Here is a 5,302-nt window from a genome sequence, read left to right on the forward strand (position 1 = left end):
TAAATTTTTTTGAGATTCTACACTATTTTACAATTTATACAATTTCTAGATTTGCAGATTTTACTGTAATTAGTCCATGCAGCGAATATAAATTATGGATAAAATTAGAGAACGAATAAAACAAGCTCACACACACATAAGAGACAAGATATGCTCTCTGGGAAACCCTTTTAGGAGAAAACCCAGCTGGAAGGTGAGGTCGCTTCGCTCTCTTTCTTTGTTTAGAAATATCGTTGTAGATACAAAGAAGTAATGTGTGTGGCTCGTTAGCCACTACAGTGCACAGATCCTCTTTTTGTGCTCTATCTCCTATATCTCCTCGCTGTGTTTTCTCAACTATGGAACAAAATTCTCTCGAAAGAATGGAATGCCTCTTCCTCCTAGTGGCTCGGTTATAACACACCCCATAGCCTACTAGTGGTTAAGTTTGACTACATCAACTCTTAACTAGAGTTACAAAATAGACTCTTCTAGAGTCTTTTAAATCACAAACGCGTGGCTAGCCCCTTTTCCATGAATAATGGGGGCTAATGCAGCATCCTCCTGAACTATAGGTGTGAAAACAGGAAGGCCAACTTCTGAGTGGCATAACGTTTGCATACGGATTTCGATTGATGTGATTCTTGCTTTGTTGGAAATTTTTCTATGTGTAGAATAGTATGAAAATGTGTGGCACTTCAGCAACAAATGTTTACCCCCAAAAAACGTCATTTGATGCCTCAAAAGGCTGCCAGAAGGTTTCAGACCCTGTTTTGCCAAACTGGGTCCCGCTAGTAAAAATGTTCTCATGAGATGATTCCTCCACTTTTTCCACTCCAAATGCATGGAGATGGATGACTAACAATATAATGATCCAATTTGGATCACACATTCCCATTTTGGAAGGATCTTGGCCCCCAAAATAATTTAGTGAATGAGGTGAGGAAATATTTCCTCCACCCCTCTAGTGTACCATTTAGCTTTGCGTGGAAGTTCTCCCTTCAACCCAATCTGTGAAAGTCTTTGTTTCCCTTGTCTTGTAGTTCTAGACCTCTTCTACAAAACGATATCCTCTGTCAGCTCTGCTTGAGCGTTTGGTGCCAAATCCTCCACAGAAGGTAGGACTTGTTCCTCTTCTTGATCTAGCATGGAAGGCTCATAGAGTTTCAAATTCTCCACATTTGCAACTAAGTAAATGCACATATGTGGTGGTAAACTGAGTCGATAGGCATTATCACCCACCCTTTCTAGTATCTCAAAGGGACCATATCTAATATCCTTGGTTTTCTTACCATACCCCTGCACCCTCTCCTTGTTCAACTATAGCCATACTCTACCTCCCACCTTGAATGATATCTTTGTTCTGTGTTGGTCATGTCTGGCCTTATACTTCTCCTGTGACTTTTGTAGTGTTTCTTGTACCAGTATATGGATCCGCCTGATATTCTCTATAAACTTTTTAGACCTAAAATCATCTCATGTAAGGTCTTCCTTCACTTCTCCTTGGTACCCATATGCAATATCCAAAAGTAAAGGTGGAAAATATCCAAAACAAGTTTCAAATGGGGACTTTCCTGTAGAAGTGTGGATTGTTCTATTATAAGAATGTTGTATATATACTAGATTTTCATCCCAGGTCTTCGGATGCTTCTAGTGTTAACCCCTAAAAAATTTCACCAAGGTCCTATTGAATACTTCTATCTACCCATATGTCTGTGCATGGAATGTTGTAGATCTCTTCAACTTTGTGTCCATATTCTCCCACAATGTAGTCCACAATTCACTGATAAATATTGTATCACTGTCTAGAATGATGCTCCTTCGTATCTCAAAGTGTAGCCAAACATATCCAAAGAACAAGTTTGTTGCTTTTTTTCCATTGATGGTCTTTTTATAGGGCATCAGAAAACACATCTTATTGAACCTATCAACTACCACGAATAGGTGGTCATTTCCCTTCCTGGTTGTCGTAAACCTCCTACAAAGTCCATGGAAATTATTTCCCAAGGACGAGTAGGTACACGTAAGGGATGATACATACCCTATTTCCTATTGCTAGGCTTGTTGGTATAACTAATAATACATCCTTTTATGAACCTAGCTACTTGTTCTTTCATCTTGGGACAATACACATACTTCTGCAAGTTAGCCACGATCTTCCCTACACCAAAGTGCCCTCCAACCTTGGAGGTGTGAGCCTCTCTAATTAGTTGCAAGTGCTTATCTTTAGGAACACATAACTTATCCAAACTATAGAGTAACCCATCTTAGAGATGGTTGTCAGCAATTTTGTTGCCATCTTGCACATGACTCTGACTCTTCAACTGCTGATACACCTCCTTGAAGTCTTCATCTTATGAATATGTTTCTCTATATGCATCATGGGTGAATGGCTCCATGTGCGCAAGAGTACCCAAATATGTAATCTTTGATGTGGGTGGCCTTGAGAGCATATTTACTAACTTGTTTGTGCTTCCACTTCTTCACAGATTGCATCATGGCATAGAGATGCTTATCGTAGGTAGGGTAGTTAAGAACTGCCCCATGAAATACTTTAGAATGGTTGCAAACGGGACTTCCTCCTTGCATCAAGACAACTCCCATAGCATACCCACTCGCATTTGTCTCCACTTCAAAGGTTTGTTGCAAGTTTGGTAATTCTAGAACTGTTTCTTCACTAATATTCTCATTTAACTCATCGAAAGCCTTATATTGATCTTTTCCCCAGTGGAAACTCTTGCCACTTGCTATTATGGCATGGAGCAGTGTTGCTACCACTGAAAATGAGGCTATGAAATTCCTCAGGTACTGTACTAGTCCAATGAAAATAATAACCTCAGTAACATGAGTAGGTGACAGCCATTTCATGATGGCCTCAATCTCGGAAGGATCTATCTTCAATTTGTTGGCATTATGTTTTCTGGTATGGCTATATGTTACAGATGTTGTACTTGATGGCAACTCCCATGACAAGGCTCTCAATTTATTGAAAAATTAAGAAGGACGCAGGAAATCAGTTCAGAAGGTGCGTACCCCTAGGTACACCATGTAGGGACCGCGTCCAGAGACGCAGGCCAGCCGTTCCGGAGGTGCGTCCACCCAGTGCACACATTTCAAGGCAGAGAAAAACACACGTGTGGGTTTCTTGTGTTTTACTCTTGGTATCTAGCCGATGGTATTGTGTTATTATGGTGTCGACTCATGGTATTGTTCCATGATTTGAGGAGGAGCTTGTCTATATAAAGCAAAGGAGATCACTTGGCTAAGCATCTTTCGCATTTTGAATATCTTTAGATCTGAAATATTGGTTATGGTCTTAAAAGCTTGATCTATATGTAAAGGAAGTTGAAGGCGAATATGTGAAGGGTGATCTCTTGAGCGCATGATCAGATCTGAGTATCTGTACCACTCTAGTGGACTGTCTATTCAGCCCTAATCAGAAGGTCGCAGGTGTTTATCAGAAAAGCTGCGTGGGGATGCAGTGCAGTAACAAGAGACCTGCGTGGGGACGCAGGGCAGATTAAGTTCAGGTGCGTCTGGGACGCAGTACAGTAACAGGAGACCTGCGTGGGGACGCAGAGCGACTAAGGTTCAGGTGCGTCCCTAAAGCAAAAGGACGTGGCGCGATAGCATTTCGGGGTGCATCCCTGCACCAAAAAGACGTGGCGCGATAGTGGTTCTGGGTGCGTCCCTGCAGCAACAGGATGCAGAGCAGTTGAAGGAACAGTGCGTGGGCACGCAGCGCAGCAGAAGGATCTCTGCGGGTGGACGCAGGAGAGCATAAGGTGAACTGCGTCTTGACGCAGGCCACAGAAGGGAAAAATGTGTCTCTGTCTTAAGATGTTCTATTGATTGAATTTCTCTGTTGATAAGGTGTTCTGGGTTAGTTCTGTTATTACTGATCTGATAACTGCAGTGGACTATAACTGTTATGTACTTGATGATCATTTGATGCTTTATGAAAAGAAGTAGGGGGTTGTAGCTCCCTTCCAGGAGTAGACTTGAAAACGAGAGAGAGAGAGAGAGTTGTAGCTCTCTGCAGGTTGCAGCCTGCGTACTGGTAAAGGACTGCACTAGTACAAAATCATTGTAAAAGGAGTTTCTAATTTGAAATAAGATAGAGACATATTGCAGCAGGTGGTTTTCACCCACATTGGGTTTCCACCTTACATCTTGTGTTCTTTGGTGTGACTATCTGTTTTTCTTTGTTCATGCTCATTATTTTTATGGTACTGACATGCAAAAATAATTCAAAGATCTAATAAGGAAGATTTATTAAAAGAGTTAGATAATACTGATTCACGCCCCCTCTCAGTATTATTTCCAACAATTGGTATCAGAGCAAGTCCTTCAGAGAAGCTTGATCGCTTGAAGGTAGATCGTTCATCATGAGCAACTACGAGAGAGAAGCATCAATCAGGCCACCGGTTTTTGATGGGACAAACTTCAATTATTGGAAGGTAAGAGTTACTGCATATCTTCAATCTCTTGGTACAGAAGTTTGGGACATTGTAGAAACAGGCTACACTTTTCCTTCAGCTACTCCTACAGATGCAGCTGAGAAGAAGAAGTATGAAACAAATGCGAAAGCAGTCAGTAATCTATTAGGCTGTATATCCCAAACGGAATTCATGAAGGTAATGCACTACAAATCCGCAAAGGAGATATGGGACAAAATTGTCACGAGCTATGAAGGAGATGAACAGGTAAAGCGTGCTAAACTTCAAACTCTCAGGATTCAGTATGAGACTCTCAAGATGTATAATGATGAAAGTGTGGCTAATTATTTTCTTCGGGTAGATGAGATTGTTAATTGTATGAAAAATTTGGGTGAAGAAATAAAAGAGGCTATAGTGGTTGAAAAGGTTCTAAGATCATTGTCCCCCAAGTTTGAATCTAAAGTATCTGCAATAGAAGAAAAGAAAAATCTACGAATTCTCACTATGTCTCAGCTACATGGAATTCTAACGGCTTATGAAATGAGAAAGGGAGGTCCATCAGACAGAAGAGAAGCTGCTTTCAAGGCATCAGGTAAAGAAGATTATTATGAAGCAAGCCACGTCCCAGAAGAAGAGGAAGAAGAATCAAATTTTGTCAGAAATCTTCAAAGGGGTGCTGGAAGATTCAGAGGTAAGTTACCTTTTAAATGCTTTGCTTGTGCAAGAGTAGGTCATTATGCTGCAAAATGTCCTTATAAGGATAAAGGAAAGGAACCTGCTAGATGGAACAAGAAACAAAGTGCAAATAAGAAAAGCTACTACACCCATGAAGATAGTGATGGTCTATTGAACAGTGATGAAGATGAACGAGGTAATGAATATAA

The sequence above is a fragment of the Pinus tabuliformis genome, chromosome 6 (assembly GCF_031772625.1).
Source record: "Pinus tabuliformis cultivar Carrire ecotype Pingquan chromosome 6, CPIR1, whole genome shotgun sequence".
NCBI lineage: Eukaryota > Viridiplantae > Streptophyta > Pinopsida > Pinales > Pinaceae > Pinus > Pinus tabuliformis.